Raw genomic sequence first — 25,377 nt, 5'->3', positions numbered from 1 at the left:
ACTAATGAATTCATCAAAGTAGCAGGATATAAGATCAATACCCATAAATCAAACACATTCCTATACATCAGTGATGAATCCACTGAAAGAGAAATTAGGAAAACTACCCCATTCACAATAGCCTCAAGTAAAATAAAATACCTAAGAATCAATCTAACAAAAGAGATGAAAGTCTTCTACAATAAAAACTACAGAACACTAAAGAAAAAATTGAAGAAAACTTCAGAAGATGGAAAGATCTCCCATGCTCCTGGATATGCAGAATAAATACTGTTAAAATGGCCATACTACCTAAAGCATTATACAGATTTAATGCAATTCCTATTAAATTCCCAATGATATTCTTCATAGAAACAGAAAAAGCAATCATGAAATTTATTTGAAAATATAAGAGACCCAGGATAGCAAAAACTTAGCAAGAAAAGTGAAGCAGGAGGCATCACAATACCAGATCTTAAACTATACTATGAAGCTATAGTAATAAAAAAGCATGGTATTGGCATCAAAATAGACTTGTAGACCAGTGATACAGAATAGAGGACACAGAGACAAACTCACATAAATGTGGTTATCTCATACTAAACAAAGGTGCCAAAAATATTCAACAAATGGTGCTGACAAAACTGGAAATTCGTATGTAGCAAAATGAAATTAACTCTCTCACCCTGCACAAAAATCAACTCAAGGAGATCAAATACTTAGGCACAGAACAGAGTCCCTGCACCTAATAGAAGAAAAAGTATGCCCAAATCTTCACCATGTCGGCCTAGGATCCGACATGACAAGACTCCTTAACAAGACTCCTAAAGTGCAAGAAGTAAAATCCAGGATCAATAAATGAGATGGATTCAAATTAAAAAGCTTCTTCTCAGCAAAGGAAACAATCAATGTGAGGAGAGAGCCTACAGCTTGGGAGAAAATCTTTACCATATGCACCTCCGATAAAGCATTAATCTCTAGGATATATAAAGAACTCAAAGATCTTAACACCAAAAGAACAAATAGCCCAATCAATAGATGGGCCAAGGAACTGAAGAGACACATCACACAAGAAGAAATACAATCAATCAATAAATATATGAAAAAGTGTTCAACATCTCTGGCAATTAGAGAAATGCAAATCAAAACTACATTAAGATTTCATCTCACTTCAGTCAGAATGGCAATTACCAAGAATAAAGGCAATAATAAATGTTGGCGAGGATGTGGGCAAAGGTACACTCATACATTGCTGTTGAGACTGCATATTGTTACAACCACTATGGAAAGCAGTATGGAGATTTCTCAGAAAATCTGGAATGGAACCACCAGCTATCCCACTCCTCGGTTTATACCCAAAGGACTAAAAATCAGGATACTACAGTAATGCAGCCAAATTAATGTTTATAGCAACTCAATTCACAATAGCTAAACTGTGGAACCAACCAAGGTGTCCTTCAATAGATGAATGGATGAAGAAAAGGTGGTATATATAGTCAATGGAATATTACTCAGCTTTAATGAAGAATGAAATTATGGCATTTGCCAGTAATTGAATGGAGTTGGAGAATATCATGCTAAGGAAATAAGCCAATCCCCCCCCCAAAAAATAAAGGCTGAATGTTTTCTGAAATATGTAGATGCTAATTCACACTAAGGGGGTGGGACACTAGAAAAGAATAAGTTATCTTAGATTGGGTAGAGGGAAGTGAAGAGAGGCAGGGGGTTGTGGAGATAAGAAGGAGAGTAGAACAACACAGACATTATTACTTTATGTATTTATGTGACTGTGTGACCAATGTGATCCTACAACACTTCAATTCAGAAAAATGAGAAATTATATCTGTGTATGATATATCAAAGTGCATAAATGCATTCAACTGTCATATATAACTAATTAAAACAAATTTTAAAAAAAAATTTAAAAAAGGAAAGAAGAGAAAAAGAAAGGTGATATCTACACATAGGATTTAGGTAAAAGTCAGGTTTAATCTGTTCAAATGGACTTCTGGGAAAGTAGAGGGACCCCTCAGGAGCACAGAAAATCATATGGAATGACTATTTGCTCAGCTTGCCAAAGGTGATACATAACCAGTTAACTGCCCTAGTTGCAGCTGCAGAGCAGAATAAGCCATTTGTTATAGGCACACGATGACTTAACAGAACACTGAACTTTTAATTCTCTCAGGGACCCCAGGTGAGAAAGGCTCTGAGGAACTGGCCAATTACCAAAAATCAAGAACCTGGTCAGCTTTTTCCTGAGTATGTTTCCTGGGGTAGATCATCTAAATCAATTTGGACTCATTTTCCATATTGGAAGACTTGAAGTGAGATGGTAACAGCCATCTTCTAAGTAAGCTTTTGTTCTGAAGTCCATAATCTAACTCCAAGCGGAACGTGTCATGGAACTTTTAATTTGGTGTGGGGTTCTTGTGTAGGTCTAGGATAGATAATGACATGAAAGATTATCCAAAAGACTTGATTTTTAATTTGACAATTTGACCTTCCATTTAATCTAAATGTTTACTAAATGCATAGAAAAAGAGTGGTTACATACTTAGATTCTGCCTCCTTCCCTCTCCCTTGCAAAAGTATTAAGACCAAAAAAAAAAAAAATGGGGAGGGATTCCCTTTCACTCCTGGAAAACATCAGCTTGCTTTATTTTGCCAGGCAACATTTTTATCCATACAACACCTCTTATACCCATGGTGTCTGAGAACTGGATCACAGCAATAATTCAAAATTATACACCCTAGCAAAACAAGGACTTCACAAATTCAAGAAAGAAGAAAAAAATGTAAAAAAGACCTGAGATTTAAGTGATTCCAAAGCAAAGTTCACTTCAAATTTGAAAATAGTATAAAGGTTGTTGAAAAGACACTGGCTGAGTGCTTCACTCCTGCTGAAGGGGTGCTATCTTTGGCCTGACCCAGACTGCACCAGGCCAACACAAGAGCAGGAGGCCAAAGGAAGGGCAAGAAGTACTTCTGTCACTCGGCATTATGCACAGTGCAGTTGAGCATGTGTTATTTCTTATTGCAGAGAAGAGAGTCTATGCATTTAATGCTTTAATCACAGCAGCTAATTGAACACAAGAAGTATCTAGTTACATTGGATGGGAATCTCTGTAAGCTGTTTCATTAAAAATGTGGCTGTTATCTGAAAACCAATAATTTCTCAAAGGGGCTATTCCTAGTATGTCTTCAAGTCATATTTGCTCACTGTATTAACAGAGCCAAGGTTTTCACTGCTTTTCTTATGGCATAGTCAATATGTAGTGAAGAAAGCTGGAGGCTCTTCTCTCCTATGAATCATAAACAGCAGTTGTCATCTAAGAATAGATATGAAACAGAAGGAAGCATTCCAATTTCCCAGATGATTTTATGAAATATTCAGTCTTTTAGTTTCTCAATGGGGATGCTCTTGGCACTTGGGGAGGGAAAATTCTTGGTAGTAAGGGATCATCACACACATTGCAAGACATATGGTATTCTGGCTTCTGAACAAGAAATGCCAGTAGCTTTGCACACTCACTGTGACAACCCCAAACACCCTTAGACACTTCCAGGTTCTTTCTTGTGTGTTGAATCACCTCTCTCTCCAAACCCACAGTCGATGAAACTAGCCGATTGGCATACGACATTTATGAAGGAAGGGAGAATTACATTTTATGCTGTATATACACCTTATAGATCTTCATTCTATAAAATCCAAACATCCGTTTCTCAGACCCCTGCCAAAGGCAGTCACATAGTCATATTCTTATCAAAATTGCTCCAAAGGAACACACTGCCATTTGGCAACACAGACTCTGTCAATGCTGGAACAAACTTAGTGTTATGATTTAGATGTGAGGTGTCTCCCCAAAGCTCGTGTGTGAGACAATGAAAGAAAGTTTAGAGGTGAAATGATTGAGTTATGAGACCCTTAATCTATTCAGTGAATTAATCCTTTCATAGGGATTAACTGAGTGGTAACTGTAGGCAGGTAGTGTGTGGCTGGAGGAGGGGGTTCCTGGGGGGAGTAACAGTGGAGTACAGCTCCCCGTCTCCCCTCCCCTCCCCGCCCCACTTTCTGGTGGGATGTCTTAAGCCACTTTCCTCAGCCACACACTTCTGTTCTGATGTTCTGCCTCACCTTAAGCCCTGAGGAATGGAGCTGGCTAAATAGGGACTGAGACTTCCAAAACAGTGAGCCCCAAATAAACTTTTCCTCCTTTAATGGTTCTTGTAAGGTCTTTTGGACACAGCAACAAAACAAGCTGACTAAAACAGACAGCGTATACTCCAACTTTTTACTTCACAGAAAAATTAAATGATTTGCTGAGTTTATAGATATTAAGTGATACCACAAGTAAAACTGAAGTCCACATCCTCCTAGCTCTTTCCCCATGCCCTTTGCACTCCTCTCCAACCACTAAATGTAAAATAAAGAAAGAGCTTCCAAAAATCCTCTCACGTAATGGTTTAAATATAAGATTTTATCTTTGGTGAACCAGAAGGTAGAAGACATTCTTACCCCTGAAATGCGTTTCTACTGACACCTGTGTCTTTAAATATATTCTCACGCACCACTAAGAACAAACTTTTAGAAAAGTTAATACATACATATTAAAAGCTAACTTTTAAAAAAATCCAGGTAATTTTTTAATGGAAAAGAAAGTCTTTAAGTTTTTTCTAGTCAATTTGGATGCTTTTTTCCCTCCAAACAGGATATTAAAGGAAATATACCTACCAACCATAAACCAAATACTACAGTAAAAAATGCCACACACAGAGAACAAAGACTAGTCAATTCAATACTATGCATTTAAAATAATAAAATACAATCATTATGTATCTTAAACACATTGATTATTTTCTCTGCTGGCGGGAATCTCCCAGCATATCACTTTCATTTTTACGAAAAAGGTTTTTTAATCATCAGTTTTATTAATGAATGAAATGGATGGCCAACATCCTATCTACATATTCATTTCAAAATAAATATTTTGATTAATAAAATATTGAGTATAGTTTTGTATAATTTCTTAATTCGTAATTTTACAGCTGTTTAGGCCTCTGGACTATTGTCTTTAAATACTCAGGGCTCAGGGTTATACACAGAGAATGTTTTGATTTCAAAGTTCTAGAAGAAAGTACAGAATTTAACTACTAATGTCATTCTACAAATAAACTAATTGACTTCTGTGGGACTTAACCACCTGCACTGTGAATAGGCAACATAGAAAAATAAGGGGAAACAGCTACATAAAGGGAAAGTCACATAAACACTGCTCAAAATTGTGCAGGAAATTCAAATCTTTAGTCAATACAATGTCAGCAGGTACTTTAAACCTCTCTTTAAGTATTAGGCGTATCCTTCTACTGCTTCATCATTTCTAAGTGCCACCTTTGAATAGTAAATGGTCCTTAGACTCTAGTGCACATCAGAATCATCTGGAGGCCTTGTTAAAGTGAAAATGCTGGTCCCATGTAGGGCTCAGAAATTTGCATTTTTCAGGTGAAATCAATGCTGCTATCCTGGTAACATACTTAAGATCTGGTATCTTTAAGAATTATTTAATGCATTTTTTACTACTACCAATAATCATAAGTACATTTTTCATTTTTACAATGTTCAAGATATTCACACACACCACTGAAATTTAAAAACAATAAAACTCTTCTGCTACATATAATGAATCTTGATTTGTTTTCTATTCTATTCCATATTATTCTATGCCTTTTCCTTAAAAAAAAAGTATTGGTCACAAACAACTGATTTGATGTGACAAGCATTGATAGATCCAGACCTACAGTTTGATAACTATTGCTGAGGATTCTCTCTGTTCATCACTCAATTTAATGATACTAATTATTGACTTGTATTGATATTTTTCAGGTACCAGACACCCATCCATTTTTTTTACCATGCACTGCTCATTTCATAAATTAAAGATGCATAACAATACCATGAGGTAGGTATTAATTAATTCCTGTATTTGCAGAAAGAAAAACTATGGTTTAAGACCCAAGGTCTTAAGGCTGAAGCACATTAGAGCCAGGGTGGAACTAGGGTCTAATTAAGAAGTGTAGTAGAAAAGTTTGCTCCCTTGGAGTAGATATTTTACTTTGAATCTCAGAACTACCATTTAAAGGCTGTTTGATTTGCAGCAAAGTACTAATCTTCTGATTTTCAGTTTTCCTTTCTATAAAAGCAATATAATAATAGGGCTTATAGACATAACTAGCACAGAGTGGGGCTTCAATAATTTTTATCTACTGTCTATTATTAGAGAGTGAATTCTTAATTGCCACATCATCCATTGCCTCCTTCCCCTTTATCTTCCCTTCCCAGTTGCTATTGCTAAAGAAATTCTTTCCAGCTCCAATTTATTTTTCCCCTGGGTCTCTAGTCCTGTTTTGAGACCAGGGTCCTAACTATATGTCAAACCCATGAAACACACAGACTATGATTTTGAAATTCATAACTGAAAAGCACCAAGAGGGAGGAGACCTAGTACAAATGGTAGGAATTTGGGATTCCATAGATAAAGCTTTGATTCCCAAACCTATATCACTTACTCTCTGTATTACCTCTTGACCTCTATAAGCCTAATACATTCCCATAGAGTAAAAATAAAAATATTTAAATTAGATATAATATAGATTACTTTCTAGAATTATTAATTTTAATCACTTCTATAATTAGAAATAATATGTGCAAAAACATTTCATAGAGTGCTAGATACATATTGTGTACTTAATTCAATAGAATGACCATTATTATGAGAGTCTATGAGACTTGAAGAAAGACCAAAAAATTCAAGACAAAGTAAAAGCTGTTTTCCCCCATAGAGAATTTTAAAAATTATTTTTTGTTCTTTGAAGGTTCAATTTGACAAGCAGAAGACAGCCCCAATTTCAATTCTATAAGCTTTAATTTATTTATATGCTTTATTTTTAAGAAAAAAAAATGTTCTCTTCCATTTCTCAGAGACATTCCCGACAGAATTCTTCTATACATTGGTGATACACATGTTGGAAAACACCCGTGGTTGGCTTTCAGTATCTACTTTCAAAGTTAGTAAAACATGGTATTTCTTCTAAGGTTTTAAAGACATGCAATATTTGGGGATAAGGTCATTGTCTCTATCAGGGAGTGTAAATATGGTACCTAGAACGTTTCAAGGTGCCACATAAAATGACCTTGGAAAAAAATTATTGGCTCTAAAATACTAAAGAAAAATTACACAATAAAAATTTATAAATATTTAACCTAATATTGAAACAGTGTTAAAAAGTACTTAGTGAGGAAATTTAATCCTCACCATAGTGGAAAGTTAGCCTAATCAAATGGTGTGGGTATCATGGACACATTAATGTAAGGGTGAAAGCATGCAAACATAGCTTAAGAAAATTTTAACCAGGGTGAGATTCAACATCAGGTCTAGTTCTCAGCTCTCCTCCTTAACAAAAAGATACTAGTTAATCAGAAGATATGCTGTTTAAAATTTCTGGCCATAAAGACCAAGATGAATTTATTATGTAAATCCTTACATAAAGAATATCAAAATATGTAACAAAAAGTGCTAAGATATATTCCATACAGCTTATATCTTTTATATTAAAAAGAATATTGTATTACAGCATAGTTCAATGACAACATTTTAATACAAAGGCATTGTAGTGTCAGAAGAGTAGGCAAGTTTTTGGTTACATAATTTGACACAGAGAGGGCTTGAAAAACTTAGAGAAATAAGTGATTGGATTATTACTTTTAAATATTAATTATTGTTATTCCAGGATTTCCAGAGATGATGAAGTAATTTGAACTTAAGGTTCCTGACTAGAACCTGACATTCAAGTATGATGCCTTCTTGATTGAAATAGTATCCATCTGCGAAACAGCAGGTGTGCAAGTAACAAAGGTAACACTGATCTAGCAATAAAATAAGCCCTTTTGTATTTTGGATCAAATGGAGTGTAATCCCCTTTCTACCTATTAGGCAGTAGAAACAATTGTAGACAAACACAAAATTTTTTTGAGGAAAAAACTTTGTTTCTTCCATGCTCAAATGAGATGAACGAAAAATCAAGATAACAAAGAATCAGTAACATGAAAGAGGGTGTTCTCTAAATTTCTTCCTCTACATTCATTCCATATTCTCCCTGAATTAGATCTGCTTTCTCTCAAACACTAGTATTCAAAATAATTATTAAATAGCAAAAATAAGTATTTCGATTTGTTTGATTAATTAAGACTATTGCCCATCCCACGGGCAGTATATCCAATTTTACCCTTATTAATAGTATTCATAGCAAAATCCAGGATCCCCCACTAGGACTGGATCACAGATTTTATAGTACAATATTAATATTTGTGTAAAATGTATATGTATTGTAATTGTTTCAGTTATTTTTAAACTCAGTTGCATTTTGTGATTTCCAAAAGAAAAAGATGATTCAACAGTAGTTTTTGTTTTGTTTTGCTTTAGAATTGCACAAGCACAATACTTCATCTATTGTAGAGATTAAATAGGGATGTGTGGGCTGGTCTAGAAAACAGACTATATTTTCTAACTTTGTTACATTTGGAAAATGAACTCAGAGTCCAAATAGACATTTTTTAAAATGATCTGTTAATATGTAACTATTTGCATGATTTGGAATCCACCAGCACTTCATTCATTCATGACTTTGCTTGAAAATGTGTTAAGGAAACATTACCTACTGTGTTTAAGATACTGGTTTGGGCACTTGAATACAGGTAATTCCTCACCACCAATATACCTCCTGAGGAATTCAAAAGTAGAAGTGGAAATAGATACCTAACAATTATTAAAATACAGTCATGCTTCACACAGCAATTCAGTCCATGGCAGATGGCATAAAGGACAGTGAGGGTTATAATATAGTCTAGGTGTGTTATAAGCTATTTCACCTAGATTCGTGTACACTCTATGTTGTCTACACAATGGTGAAATAACCTAATGAAATGTTTCTCAGAATGTGTACCCATTTAAGTGATACCTGAATGTCATCATTCAGAGTATAAGAAAAACATATGGAAGCAGACAAGACAAAATCATGAATTCTTGATGCATTGGATTGGGTAAATTTTCCCAAGGGAAAGTTCTATTCAAAGTGTGCCACCAAGAATCAAAAGGGACTTTCCTATCAAGATGGCATTGCAGAAGAATTAATCCATGTACAAGAGACAGAAGTGTGAACAGTGAGGAGCTCTTGCATAGGAAGAGGAAGCTAAAAAGGTAGGACTGGAAAGAGATTTTATAGAACATTCTAAAGGTTTAGAGTTAACATTTTAAGACATTAGGAGCCAACAAAGGTTTTTGAACAGGGACTGCACAATCAGATCTGAAGTTTACAGAGTCATTACAGCAATGCCACAGTAAAGTGTAGATGCTGCTTTAAAAGCACACACATCGACAGTAGCCTCTGAATATTCTTTGACTCTTCATCACAACAGTCCTTCTACTTCCAAATGTGCTTATACTTAGCTGCTGCAAACAGCAGAGTTATAAAATTTCAGTTCATACAGGAAAGACAGATGGGTTTCCACTGCAAGACTCAATGTGACGCTCTGGCTCCTTGCATGAGGAACATTCACTTCTTGGCTAAGTTGACCATTTCAACTTTATTTTTAAATATTTTTCTCCATCTGGGAGAAATCTTAATCCTTTAGACATGGCTTTAAAAGTAATCAGTCATCTCTTCATTGAAAATCTCTTCAGTATTTTTCCTCAGTACAATGTGATCTGTGTAGAATGGATCCCTGAGGTTCTGGTTATCATCCTCAACCTCCTTTCCTCCCATGTGTAACCAACTGGGTGACTGTCCTTCTCTACTAAGTTTCAGGCTCAGGCTCCACTCACCTCCTGCATTTTACTTTTCCAAAGCATTCACCTTTACCAAAATATCAAAATATCAAAACATAGCAGAAAGAAGGAATCAGCAATAAACTCAACTCATGGTAAATTCATTGTTCACTACTGTCCTGAAAATAGCAAAGGAAAATTAAAAAAAATAATAATAAATAAATAAATAAAATATTTTTAAATAAATAAAAAAAATCACAGATAAATAAGATCTTGCAGCACTACTCACACCAAGAACAGGAAGCAAAGGCAAGTTCTGAACTTCACAGAAAGCTGCTGCTTTCAGCACTAGAAAGCCATGCTTGACACTAACAGCCAGAAAGAAAATACTCTTCAGTGGGCCAGTAGGTCACACTGTGTCTCTTAAGGGCACTGTTGGTAAACACCACTTGGCTAGGGCAGCAAAGTAATCAGACTCAAACTACTCAACTACTCATTACCACCTGTCACACATTCCACACCCTGCCAACCCCACCCCCACCCTTAATCTTGCAGAGTCCATGATCATACAAGAAATAAAACCATGATACATGAAAACTCCCATTACTATCTCAAGCAAAAGATTAAGGGATTTCAGAAACAAACAAACACATTTTTATACCAAAATCTGTGTTTTTATCTAGAAAGGTGTATTCCTATTTATTCTGCACTGGATTTTTTACTTTTTCTTAAAAACTTACTTTTGCCCCACTTACTATCAGGTTTTTGTTTTCAAAATAGTTCAGACTCACAGTATGTAGACCCCAAAAGAATATTACAAAGAAAGCATGCTCATCTCAAATCCAAACCCCTAAGATAAAGTAATAAAACCAAGTAAAGTAATATAGTTGAAGGTCAAGGACAGTCTGTTGCACATGCAGAAAAAATGATTTAGTAGAAAACATTCTCCTTCCTAGTACCATACTAGATATATATCCCAGATCTAAAAACTCACAGTTTATCCCTTATTCCCACTTAAAGTTCTTTCTGCAAGAGCATCCCTCTTCTGTGTGGGAGGAGGATATTATTTATTTTAGAGTTTTGTCAATATCTCAGTCCTCTAAAATGTCTAAGGTGAAATCTCTGACAACTCAGTGATGGCTCTAGAGAGAACAGACTTCCAGACTTGCTACCCGAAGGTCAGGCAGTCAGGAAAGATGAAAATAGATGCTTTATTATTAAGCTTTCTTAGGAGTTGAAATATTCCTAGAGAAGAGAAAGTATTTAAAAGGGAGAAGAAGATCTTAATAAGTCTTATAATTCAGCTTTACACTTGTTTTCTGGCTTTTTCTACTACATTAATTCTGTATGTTCTATGTTTTATGATGCCCAGTTCAATACCAATGTGCCCTTAAGGGCTAGTTTTGAGTTCTAATTAGAATTAGGGAACAGAAGGTATTGAATCTGTCTGTCCATCTTTTCAGTAACTGAGTAACTCTCTTAAACTCTACTGCAAATATCTCTGAATTTCAATTAATTTGTTTTACTAGTAGACACAGCAACACATTGCTTTACTTACTGATAGCCAAACCGTTTACAACTTCTATATTTCAAATATCTTGCTTTATTTATTTATTTCCTCTTTTTTAGAATGAGATGAAATGATGCTTTGAAGATTCAAAAAAAGAGGAACATAAAATAAAATATGATGAAAACAGAAATTGCTTGAAGATGATATTTAATTCAAAAAAATGAAATAGATATAGACAACCAGAGAACCTGGGATTCTTGGTACTAGTTGATATTGAAAACCTAATATCTCTAAGGAATTCGGAGTAACATAATCTCCCTTCTATTTGGGGACTTATAAAAGAAAATCAATCTAAACTATTTTTAAAAACTGAGAACATGTTATATGTTTATCCTTGAGAGTGGATGGGATACTTCCTTAGAATGCTACTTTAAAAAAAAATTCTAACAAAAAACCTTTTGAGTGACTTAAAATTCACCAAAAATTCCATAAGGCTCTATGTTAAGAAAGAAAAAAAAAAGATATTTATTGAAACCTACCTCTGTATAGCTGTTGTCTAAGAAACTCTTGTAAGACACTAGCAGAAACGAGGAGGAAGGGGAGGAGGGATAGTAAGAGAGGGAACTGAACCGCAGAGTTTTTATTAATTCCATCTATTTTGTAAGCCAGAAATACATATCGCCAGCTTGCTATTTTCCCTGCCCGCCTTCACACACACACACACACACACACACACACACACACACACACACACACACACACTGCACCAGCACTGAATTCCTGGGATCCCGCCTCACTCCCAGCCGCCCCCTCCCACCGGGCTCAGCGCACTCCCCCGCAAACGCGTCACCTACCCACTCCGGAGCGCACGACAAATTGGCGATGATGGCTGCTCCGGTGGACAAGCCTCTCTGGACTCGCCGAAAGAAAAAAAAAAAAAAAAAAAAGAAGAAAAGGGGTGGCGAGGTTCCCTTACTTCCCACAACAAGGGGAAGTGTGCAGCCCCATTCACTCGGCGACTCCGCAGCCTCGGTTTCTTAGCAAATGTGCGGCGGCTGAAAGAGCTGCAGCTGCGGCGGAAAGTTGGAGGGGTTTCCCCCAGCCCGTGGTGACTGGCTCCTCTCCGGTCCCCGCCGCAGCCTTGACAGCTCCCCTCGCCTCCCAGACTCTCCTGAGCCTGGTTGGATTTCACCCGGGGCTGGGCTGAGTTGCCACATGCACTTGAGAAATCCTAGCAGTTGCGCAAAGAGTCGTCCCAGAAGTTAGAAAGAGTGATTGTGTGCGAATGTGTAAATATACAGTACAAGAGGCTGGAACAACTGAGTGGGGCCAACCCTGAGACGCAGCCCGGGGTTTCAGATTTCATTTGGCAACTGGCAGCTTCAGAAGACTCGAGCCGCCTCGGTACTACTGGGGAGGCCGGCGGGAGCCCCTCCCTCCCACCGCCTGGGTTATCTGGGAGCCCGAGCGACACTGCTGGGCGCCTGGCTCTCCCCTCCACCAGACAGCACCCGCCCTGCCTTGGTCCCTCTGCAGCTGGCATTGCTCATTTCATTTCACGTGTAACATGGATACGCGTTGGTCACAGATAGGAGTCTATGGATGCCTGTCTCCTGTCCTCAGAAGCTCTGTAATTCTTTGCCAAACCCCACACACCGGTTTTATTTGTTTCCACCAACTGTCTCTGTAAAACCTTATTTCTCCAACTTAAGCCCTTATTCTTAGAAATGTGTATTTAGATGGAATGTCCTCTAGTTAGGTCCTTAGAGAAATTCTAAATATGATTTCCTTATCATGGCTTTAGAGTTCTCAGAATTACAGGGCATGCAAGATGACAGAGTAATATGTATTTTCTGGATGTAGACCCCTTCTTCCCACCATCACCAAAAAAAAAAAAAAAAAAAAAAAAAAAAAAAAAAAAAAAGTCTATTTCAAACTGAGATCTTACAGTTGCGATTATTTGGCACACCAATCACATTATTTCAAAAGTTTTATAAAGGTGTCTTTTGGGGGGCTCTTTAAAAATCATCACCAGAATTCTTAAGACCCAAGAGTCTCCTCTTTAGGGCTATCCAGGCATAGAGAAGATGAACACACATTCAGATTTAGAAACATCAAGATTTAGAAACATCAAAAATAAAAATCTCAGTGGACACTGATCCATCTTTCGTCTTTTTCATCTGTCTGGAAAAACCAATCTGCCATATCCCAGACTGAGGTCCTATTAGAAAGCTGATTTTCTGGTAGAAGAATTCTCAGCCTTTAAATGAATCAAATTAAGTTCTATGGGGGAAAATAACCTCTCTTGGCATTTCCATTTTTAAAATGTGTGGAATTTGTAGCCAGAAGCAATGTACCCTATTTTATAATTTGTGAAAATAAATGACCTTCATCAACTCGTGTGGCTTTACATGTTCCAACAGTTCCCTGGCAGGTGAAAGCCAGTGGGCAGTTTTAGATGAAAACCGGAAAACAATGAAATTAACCAAACAAAATCTTCACACTCCTGATGGACTGAAAAGCCTCAGGAAGGCAAGGTATGATTCAAATTTGTGACATTTAAAAGACTCATGTTTGTGACCTATTTCAGGATCTAAGGAATATTGTCACTGCTATTTAGATTCAAGGTGATACAAAAATTGAACTCAGAGTGGTTACTGGGTAGTCCCTAGTCTGAAAGATTGATACACCCTACCCTTGCTTTCAAAACCTTCAACCTCTGATGCTAGATATCATTTCATTGATGTATGTGATACATGTGATTCTCTTAAACTAGAAAGTACTAGAAAGTAAGATTAGGCAGGTGGAAGTGGAGGAGGATTTAAATTCATCAACACAAGTCCCTTCTTCCCCTCCTACTTCTCTGCAGAAAGGGTCATTTTATGCCCTTCTCAGAAGTCTTTGTAGGATTTAGCAGAGAATCTGTGACAAGAAAGAATAACCTGAAGTAGAACGTGATTGGTTGTTCACTAGACTGTATGTTATTCTGCTCTTCTTTTGTGGGTTGAGACTGGGAGACATCCCTGCTATGCATCTTAACAGCTTAAAAGGAGAGAATAAACTCTTGATCCAGAGTCTCTAAGTTTTATCCCCACCTGAGAAGCATACTGATGTGATACAGGCTCTTAGGGAAGTGCTGTCACTTAGTCCCCAGAGTCTATACTGTGAATTGCCCCAGGATCCTTTAAAGATAAATTTTACTGGTCAATCTCAGTTTGGAGTCGAAGGCATATTTCTGACAAACGCTACAAAACCCCAAAATAATTCAAAGGGGAGGACTAACTTTCTAAGATTCCAAGGTTTTAAACCTTTACTTTAGAGGAAGATTCTACCAAACGTATAAAAGCTATAAAGGGAAAGTAGGGTTTGAAGGGCCTCAGTGTTTGGGGGCATGTTGTGTAATACCTCCAGGACTAGAGGGATTCCAGAGAACTAGAAATGAAACAGGAGAAAAAAAAGAAAGAAGAGACACTTAGACGAGTTGTTTGAGCATCACTATTGCCAGAGTTAAGAACAGGAAAACTATAAAGAAAAAACCCCGGGATACTGTTCCTTTCATGCCATTCTTTAATTGGATCTTAATTAAGGGAAACTCAACAAGTATTTGCATAATTACTTTGTCTAATATTTCAAGTTATATGGGTCAAATGTTACTATTAAACAAGTATGGAATAAAAATGTCTTAGTATACTTTGCTAATTTAAAAATTGCAAGTTTTCCACCAGATTCTTGCCAGATTCTCTGAAGCCCTTAACATAGAATCACTCATTGTCATATCAGTCAATTGTTCATTAATATAAGATACTAGGGCTTTTTAAATATGTTTTCTTTTAGGAAAGCATAAATTCCAAAGAGGGCAAAAAACACAGTAACAAAACTGAATAGTCAAGAATTGCCAAAATCCTAACATTTCCTAAGGACTCTCACCAACAATGCAGAACTTATGTGGGTACTGTAGTATGCCAAGATCTGATTTCAGGATTAAGATAGCAAGCTATGCCTTAAAGCATGTCTGTTTCCAAACGTCTGTTTTTGTTTTTTTCTTTTCATTTCCCATTGGAAGTCCCTTTTTGACAAAGTCCAGCTTTGTCTTAGCTAAGTAAAGTGGAAAGCAATGAGGGAGTTTCAGGCCCACCCTCCCCTGAGTCTTTGGATCACATGATTCAGGGAAAGGGGATGTTCTGCTATTGTTAACCATGGGGCAAAATGAACTGTGTTAAATCTCTGGAAGAAAGACAATAAATGAGAGAAAGAGCATAGAATAATCAACTATAGCTTTGGATTTCTTCTATTCTCTAATTCCATCTCAGACATGCTGTCACTCGATGGTTTTAAAAATCAGGCATGTTATGTTGCCATTTAGATTTTGAGAGGATCATGGTATCACTATGCTCTTACTGAATTGATATATTTTGATAGCATACCAAGTAAAACTCCATCATTCCCCAAGTGTCCCTGCATAGATGGCACACACACAGACAGACAGACAGACAGACACACACACACACACACACACACAATCCATAATTAAATTTTTTTCCAAAACAGTGTTTGCTGGTACTTGTCTAATTACAAAATGAGTTAGCTCAACTCATGAAATTTGAAAGATACAAAGGAAAACAAAAGAAAAAGTCAAAAATTTTCTATGGTCTGGGCCCCAACTTTAATCCTCAGTTTCTTTATCAAAATGATTTTCCTTTATGTTTTTTAAACCTAGATTCAGGAGTTGCTGGATTCTGTTAAAGAACAAAACTGTCCCTACTGAGATAAACATATTTCCCCCAGTCAGGTCCCACCAGAAACCTTCCACTTTAAACCTGCATGCCATTCCTAAGTATTTCACTATCCTAAAGTTTCTTTGTGCTTGCTGACTCACAAATTCTCTAAGACAGCCTTTATATTCCCATCATTCTCAGTTTATCACACTCCCTCCCTTTTCTCTGCTTACCCATGAGTAAAGGCATGCATGCACAAATCACACACACACATACACACACACACACACACACACATGTCCAAATGCATATTATGCATGCACACGCATAATGTGAAATGTTTCTCCAGACATGCAGTTTTCCACTTGTAGACCCAACTCTGAATATAATACTTATAATATTTAGCAATCTAATTACATTTGAGTACTTGATCCACAGCAAAATGGACTTATACCCAATGTACATACCATTTTGCAGATTAGCTATTCCCATTATTGGAATCTTCTCATTATTTTTTCTGGGGTGGGTACTGGTATTGAACTCAGGGGCACTCGACCACTGAGCCACATCCCCAGCCCTATTTTATATTTCATTTAGAGACAGGGTCTCACTGAGTTGCTTAGCACCTCACTGTTGCTGAGGCTGGCTTTGAACTCATGATCCTCCTGTCGAAGCCTACCAAACCACTGGGATTAAAGGTGTGCCTCACCACGCCTGGCCTCATTAAGTTTTGTTGAAAATTAAATACTTCCACGGAAATTAGTACCATTCTTTTCTCAAGAATTATTTACTTGTAGTCTACCTAAATTGCATGTATCTTTTAAAAGTTTTCTATAACCTTATTATGCATGTAAAAAGTTATCAATAGTTCTTCACATTCATAGTTTTTGTGTCTAACTGCAGGGTTACATATATTCCAAGTCTTATCCTCTATCTAGACAATCCTTATTTCATTGTATTTTAATTAGATTCCAAGCTCTTTAAATAATAGATATACTTTTGCCTCCAATTAAATTCTGTTCCCCTCTGCATTGCCAGCTTTTTATATTTGCAGATAACTTGAAAATTAGTGGGAAGGAAGAAACTTCACTTCATTGTGGATTCTTACCCCACTGATAGATAACATACAGTCAAGGCATAAATCTAACTGATAAGAAAGCTAATGGACCTAGATACTAGGCATAACTGATCCCATGCTTGATTGAGTGCAATTTTCCTCATTTGGGTCATTAACTAGAGACTAGGGGCTGAGGACATTGCCTTGTATTGTCTAAATCCAAACAGATTATAAATAAGACAAAAGCCATCTTCTTGCTGCAGTGCAGACAGCATTCAACTTAGTACACTATTTTCAGTGCAAACTACGTAAGAAAATATAAATGAGTTAATATAGCTCATTACAACATATTAATAATGCTAATAATAAGATGATAGGAGCATGCCTTATAAATTGCCTTCCCATATATAAATGTCTTTGATTGCAATAATGGTAAAAACCCTGTCATTATTTACATTTTACAACAGAAAGAACAAAAAGATACACTGTATCCTCCTTTATTAGCAATCACATAAGCTTCAAACAGGTTGGAGATAAAACTGGAGTTCAAGCTATTCCAGTGAAAATTCTGGATTATTTTCACTATTGTGTCAGCAATGGCATCTTCCTATGCAAAGGACAGCACAATTTGCCTTTCCTGTGTCACTTATACTGTCCAGGTGTTTGACAATCGTTGTTATTATGCTCTTTGGTGAGGAAGGAGATTGTCATCCTCCCACAGACCAATTTTAAATCCCATTTAAGGTATTAATTTTAATGTCTTTCCTGATGAATCTTTTATTCAAGTTTCTCACAAATGGCAAAATTAACTGCTTTCCCTTTTATCTGTGCCTACCATCTGTTAGAGGTGCTAATAAACAGTGAATTGGTCAAAAAGCAGGCAAAAATATCAGTAAGTAGGACAGTAAGTGGTTCAGATAATTCACTGCCTCAAAAATTAGTTCCTGGAGAAATGATCAAGATCTTTAAACTAAGACCTGAAAGTGAGACTAAAGAAAAATCAAAACTATAAGCTTGCTTTTAAAGACATAGAGAAGTTAAACAGGGGATGTTTACATAAGGAATAGAGTTATGCATAACTAGTTCCTCAAGATTTAAAAAAAACACCAAAAATAACATTTTTGGGAAATCAATGGAAATTATAAAGATTTTTAAATAATTTCAGAATAACCTAGGAAGATTTTCCAAGGAGACAATAAGCAAAGGGCAGTGTAAGCTGAGGGCTATTAATCAGAAACACTCCCCCCCCATAGTACTACAAAGTTATTTTATTTTCTCAAGTTTATGTTTTAAAGTGGTACCAAACAAACTGTGAAAGGACTTATTTGCAAGACTGGTTAAGGTTAGACTGGAGAATAAGAGGAAAATTTCATGGGGTCTCAGATTCTAAGCCTGAATTAACTGTCCTGGACATTTTCAAATGAAGACTTTCTCCTCTGTGTGCTTTATTTAAGGAGAGTTCATTAAAAGAGGCTTCTAAGTGACAGTAATAGGAAATCATCTCAAGAGATAGAAACTGAGGCACCAGAATTTCAGCCTGAGGCACGAAGTATCCTTCACGAAGAAGGATACTTTTGGAGGACATAAGAAGTTTTCATTCAAGTTCCTCTGATTCAAACTTGAGGAAAATGATTCCAAATTCATCAAGAAAGGGAATTGCAAATTAAACAAGTGACAGAAAGAAAGATGATACTTTGGGAATCCCAATGACATCATTTCACGATATGTCTATAGAAAGCCTCTCCAGCCTAGGTTGGGGATAGACAGTGGTACTTATCATCTGCAAATTAGCAACAGCAAGATCAAGCTCAGCTGTGTCTTATGGGTTCACATCTGGGGTGGTTTAAGGCTATCAGGTTACCTGAAAAGAGAATGAACAGTGCCATTGAGATTTGTGGCAGGAAAATATCAGTGACTCCTAAGGTGGGGACATAAGTTTTTCAGTACCCAGGCAGGATTAAGTGGGAGTCTTAGTAGAATGGAGAATCCCATCAAGCCTACTGGTTGGACACTCAGAGCCTAAAGTCTAAAGGCAGGACTTAACCAGCATGTAAACATTCACAATTAATATAAAATTTGCCCATGTCCTTGCTTAAGATCCTGTAAACTACTGTAGATACTTAAGTGCTACCACAGGGGATTGAGAATACAGGGGGGAAGTAGTTAAGCCCAATAATGGCACTTTTATTAAAAAGAAAAGTATTAGGAGAAATGAGGAAATTCAAGAAGTCACTGGTTGCCATGTACTAGGACAGTTCTTTTATACAGGCAAAAAGTGCTTAATACCCCCTAAATCCAAGGCTCTGTACACAATATGAATTCAATTCATGTATTACCTGTACCTTTAAGAAACTGACATTCAATTGCTAAGAAAGGGGAAATTGAAATGGTCTAAATGTCTCCATCTTCCTTTAAGGAAATATTGACAGGATGGCATGACATGGAAATTTATGCTTAGCTAATATCTAGTTTCGAGTAGTTATTAGCATCATCTTCACAGACAAATAAAGGCTTACTTTTCATTGGATAATGGCATATTGTTATATGAGACATACCCAGTCCTAGACTTTAACCAGTGCATAAAGATATTTTGATATATTTTACATTTTTATTTGTTTGTTCTTTAAATTCTCAACACATTGCTGTATAGACCAGAAGAAAACGAGCATAATTAATGTGAAAATTTCTCATATGGGTTTTCTTAGCATGCATTGCACAGAATCTCTCATTTTGAACCATGAAGTAATAGAAAAAAACATGATCTATAAATAATTATAGGAATTTAATGATAGTATCCAAGCTTTGGTAATCAGTTTACATTTACTTATTTTCTGGGTTGAATACTACACTAAAAAAAAGCCTAATACAACACTAATGAAAATTTCTATTCTTTTAGCATAACAAATTTACTTAATCATAGTTTTACGACCCAGAACCCTTCAGTAAGATGACTCAAATATCCTTAAAAAACTATTTGTATGCTTAGATTAGATAAACAATGACAGCCATGTAGGACTCTGACTTAACAAAAGGTCACAAATTAATGGAAACAGACTGAGTGAGAACATCTAGCAAGGCCTGTCAGATTCTTCTTGGCCGTTCCATTGTAGCATTTCTTCCTCCCAGACATAAGGCAGGATCCCTCTGGAATGCGTGATGACCTACTATCCAACAAGGACGAGTCAGAGACTTTATGGCCATCTCCAAAACAGAAAGGTGAAGTAATTTTAAATAATAGTTCCGTTTTTATGGATGTCCTTAAAGAAAGGGAATTATAGTTTCTATGACCTGGGTAGAAGAATTCTGGTATCTATGGTTTCCTTTGGGGAAGAATGGGGACAAGAGACAGGTAGGTAGGAGGAGATCAGAAAGAAAATTTGCTCCTGAGGCCTTCTATAGTTCTTTAATGCAAAGTACTCTGCATGCCAAAGTGCCATAATTTGGGGTATCATTTTCTGAACCCCAAATGCAAATAATTACTTGTCATAAAACTGTTTTTGTTTCATAGTTATCTCTAAATTTTTAACAAAACATAAATAGAGATAGCCAGAAACTTCACCAAAAAAAATGTTAGAACTAAAAAACAATCTTCAAAAAGTTACAGGACAGGAAATTAACATACAAAAATCAGTTGCATTTTTATATAAAATATTTACACTTAGAATTATTAAATCATACACTTATCACTTCTTCAGTTGAAATTAAGATCATTTGTTAGTGAACAGGAATATACCTTGCCAGAAGGATGGTACTTTCTTGCTTAAGATAATTTAGCACCTCTGGTACATGCCAGAAAATCTACTGTGACATGAACTTTTAAAAATTATCTCTAGATCAGTATAAAAGTGAAATGCTTCTCCTTTCTGTCTAATCTGCATAAAGATATATGGGAACAATGATTAAAACCATTGAAATAAGCTACCAATTTAGAAAATTATATAAATATCCCTAAAGCAACATAATGTTTTATTGGTTATTTTTAGTTATACCTGACAGCAGACTCCATATTGATGTAATTATACAAACATGGACTGACTATATCTTATTCTAATTAGGATCCATTCTTATGGATGTACATGATGATGAGATTCATTGTATCGTTTTCATATGTGCACATATGAGAATTATGTCAGATTCATTCCACTCTTTCCTTTTTCTTTGCCCCCTCCCTTCCATTTCCCATTGTCTAATCTACCGAATTTATATTTTCCCCTCTCTCCTCCACCTTATTGTGGGCTAGTTTCCACGTATCAGAGAAAACATTTGACCTTTGATGTTTTGGAACTGGGTTATTTCACTTAGCATGATAGTCTCCAGATCCATACATTTATACATTTGCTGGCAAATATCATAAAGTCATTCTATTTTATGGCTGAGTAATAATCCAGTGTGTGTGTGTGTGTGTGTGTGTGTGTGTGTGTGTGTGTGTTACATTTTCTTTATCTATTTATCTATTGAAGGACACTAGGTCGGTACCATAGCTTAGCTACTGTGAATTGAGCTGCTATAAACATTGATGTGGCTGTATCAGTGTAGTTTCCTGATTTAAAATCCTTTTGATATATACTAAGAAGTGGGATAACTGGGTCAAATTGTAGCTCCATTCCAATTTTCTGAGGAATCTCCATAGTGATTTCCAGAGTGGTTGCACCAGTTTGCAGTCCCACCATCAAGGTATGAATTTACCTTTTCCCCTACATCCTGACCAACATTTATTATTGCTTGTATTCTTGATAATTACCATTCTGATTGGAGTGAAATGAAATCTCAGGAGAGTTTTAATTTGCATTTCTCTAATTGCTAGAGTTGTTGAACATTTTTTCATATATCTGTGAAGTGTCTGTTCAGTTCCTTCATCCATTTATTGATTGGATTAGTTGGGTTTTTGGTGTTAAGTATTTTGAGTTCTTTATATATTCTGGAGGCCAATGTTCTATCTGAGATCAGATGGCAGACTTTTCTTCTATTCTGTAGGCTCTCTCTTCATGCTTTTGATTGTTTCCTTTGCTGTGAATAAGTTTTTTTTTAGCTTGATGTCATTCCATTTATTGATTATTGATTTTACTTCTTGTGCTGTAGGAGTTTTGTTAAAGACGTCAGTTCCTGAGGCAATATGTTAGAGTGTTGGGCCCTCATTTTCTTCTAGTATGTGCAAGAAAACTTTCTATTTTAACCTGTAGCTTTTGTTACTTAAAAAATTCTAAAACTGTACACATTCAGATTGAAGTTTTCTTTACTATGAAAGTCGAAAAGTGACAATGTTTAGACTAGTATAATTTACAGGCGTAAAAATACCATGCCTTGATTATCCACCTGCTGGGATCCTGAATCTGCTTCCTGGATCTGAGTTCCTGTACTACATCTATCAAGAATATTCTTATTTCATTACAATAAACTGTATTTTAAAAAATTTAAAAAAAATATTCAGCAGTTATTACAATTTTTTCTAACCTCCCTTTTGTTTTGGGTGAATCACCGTAAAAATGTCAATTTCATTAGGTCTTTATAAAATTAATTTTATAAGAAAAATATTTAAGATTAAGCTCTTTGCCATGTATAAAAATGGCATTGGGCTGGAATTGTGACTCAGTGAGCATGTGCAAGACCCTGGGTTTGATCCTCAGCACCACATAAAAATAAATAAGTGAAATAAAGGTATTGTTTCCAAATACAACTAAAAAAATAAATATTTTTTAAATGGCATTAGCTCCTTCTGATATAATCTTCTGGATTTTTAAAAATATATTTAGAAACAAAAGATTAATTAAATTTTAAATTTTGCACAAAAAGATCATATTTAGAATTCTTGAGACCATAGATTTGTGTTAATATTTAAATTCAAAGAAAACATTATAGTAAAGCTAATTAACTTTATTAATGAAAATGTCAACTCCAAAACAAAAAGGTTATTTAAATTTATCTTTGCTTAAATATAGTTTCTTCTAGTAAGTTATCATATTTAGTACTATTGTTTTCTTGCAAAAGAAGTTTAATAGGCCCAAAGTTCAATACTAGTAATATAAATATGTTATTAATTGATACATATTATATTCATGTTGACTTTTTAATTACTAGTTATATTTCTAAAATATGCCAGTGTACATAACCTATATAAACAAAGCCATTAATATAGTAAAAACATTACATTTGCATTTTATCAAGATAAGATTAGTGGCTTTATGGTTGAATTTTTAATTTAATAGCTACAAGAATCTGCCACTGAACATAGACCTTTCCAGAGTGAAGCACACTTGCTCCAAAATAAAATACTAGTCAATGAACACTCAGCTTACTAACAACCTAGGACACTGAGACACATTTATTCAGTAACCTTCTTATTATGCTGCTAATGAGTCATCAAAACTTTGTTTGTTTTTTGAACATTCATAAAGCTTTAAGATAAAAAATGAATTATTTATTTAAAAGGGTGCAATAAAAAGATTGGTACATGATCCACATTGAGCAATGTTCACTAACACCATCGATCATTCCTTAGCTCAATAAAGTCAAGATTTATTTACCAGATGAGGAGTCTTTGAATTATTCATTACATAAAGCTCAATATTCAGAATTTGGGGGAAATAATATATATCCAGCTTCATTCTTCCTTTGATTTTACTGTGTCCCAACTACAAAGTCAAATACATAAAATAGAAGTTTGTGATAAATTATGAGAGACATTTGCATGGCAAGAACATGAAGACCCAGATGTGTTGACCAGAGTACCCACTTTTACATTTCCCAACTACCCACCCAGAGAGACTTCACAGCGAGGTCCTGGTATGGGGACCTGGGATATTCTCTTTTAGATTATGACATCAGTGGCACTATCCTGGGGAAAGAAGACAACATAACAGCTTTGTCTGAGAATGAAAATATCACAGGCTTCAACAAAACTTTTTCTAACATTGCCCGTGCATATGTATAACTAGTATCTAATAAAATGCAAATTATTACTGAATTCACAGAAATTTCATGTCATTATAACTTTGTTAGCCAATAGAATATTAAAACCATAACCACTTATATATGAAGAAAAGTTTAAATATTTTGACATTGAAAGAGGTCCCAAGAGTTGGGGGAAAAGGACTATGGAAAGACTGTGGGCCTCTAACTTGACTGTCCTCTCTCCTTCAGAGTTACCATTATGCTTGGAAGGTGGACAAGTGCTAAAGAACAGCACATGCTTATTGCAACTACTCTGCTCCAACAGTATGAACAGCACTAGTTCTTCGCAAAATTCACTGCAGTGCCAACAAGGTCACAGCAATTTCTAGAGCCTACAGTCTAAATATCTGCTGCCATGCACTTTACCAATGGATACAATAGAAAAATGTGCATAAAAGATTCCTTATAAAAATGATTGCGCTTGTTTAAAAATAGCTTAATCATTTTTGTTACCATTTAAGGGAACCTATTGAAATGACTGTCATGAGTCTATCTAGATAGCTCTACTATAATTCATTTTTAATTAGCTTGATCATTATTTTAACAATGCTAATAAACAAGCTATGCTGCAACCTTATTATAACCTTGCTTGAGTTTAACAAAATGTAGAAATCTAAACATTTTCTTTTTCTATTTTCAAGATTTCTATAGTGATACTGATAAATTGCATTATTAAAATTGAGTAATTCCTATTTTCATTCATTAGTCTTTCCTTAACAACCTTCAGTATTTATATATTCCAAGAGGAGTTCAACTTCCTCTTGCCTGACCACTACCTTCATATCACAGCACCCAATAGCTGTAGCTTCAACAATACATACAGTAATATTTGCATATTTTAAGCCCAGAGGTTCAAACACTGTATACTATATTTATGGATATCAGACATTTCAGATCTTTGGGATATAATGAAGATTGATTAAAAACAGAAGTGTTCAACTCTCATACTCCAATGTACAACACAATCTAGATGTTGCCATGAACATTATGAGAGAACTGCACATACCAGAATCTTCATAGGAGTTTCACCCTGTGGGGTGTATGGTGAAGACAAGAAAAGGCTGGCATAAATCATGGCAAAAGTGTCATCAATGCAAACTGACTTTCTAGAAACTTCTAACAGCAAGCCTATCCTCCTATTCTTAAAAGAAAAAAAAACTATGAATTGGCCCTGGCAATTTTTCTTTTGTCCTTAATTTTTGTTAGTTTTTGGTACTAGTTTCTACAGTAATTCATTCTTCACTTGCTGCCTGATATACACCCACAATCACATATCATATAACAATTTATTGACCATAGATCACAAATATCACATAGGCTAGCTGTGTAGTAGGCTAATTCATTCCT

General features: G+C 35.6%; 1 protein-coding gene across 2 annotated transcripts in view; it reads right to left on the bottom strand.

Moving 5' to 3' along the window:
- Positions 1-25,377, bottom strand: part of ARHGAP24 (Rho GTPase activating protein 24) — a 754,850-nt gene that overhangs the window by 460,608 nt on the left and 268,865 nt on the right. The window contains exon 1 of one of the 2 annotated variants that reach the window (XM_081303913.1): positions 12,165-12,310. The exons of the other annotated variant lie outside the window; for it this stretch is intronic. The gene's annotated coding sequence lies outside the window, so the exon portion shown is untranslated. Of the gene's footprint in view, positions 1-12,164; positions 12,311-25,377 lie in introns of those variants that run through there. 2 annotated transcript variants of the gene reach the window in all.

Source organism: Spermophilus citellus (assembly GCF_964194105.1).
Source record: "Spermophilus citellus genome assembly, chromosome: 8".
Lineage (NCBI taxonomy): Eukaryota > Metazoa > Chordata > Mammalia > Rodentia > Sciuridae > Spermophilus > Spermophilus citellus.
The sequence above is the reverse complement of the archived record's forward strand: the minus strand, read 5'-3'. Positions and strand labels throughout refer to the sequence as shown.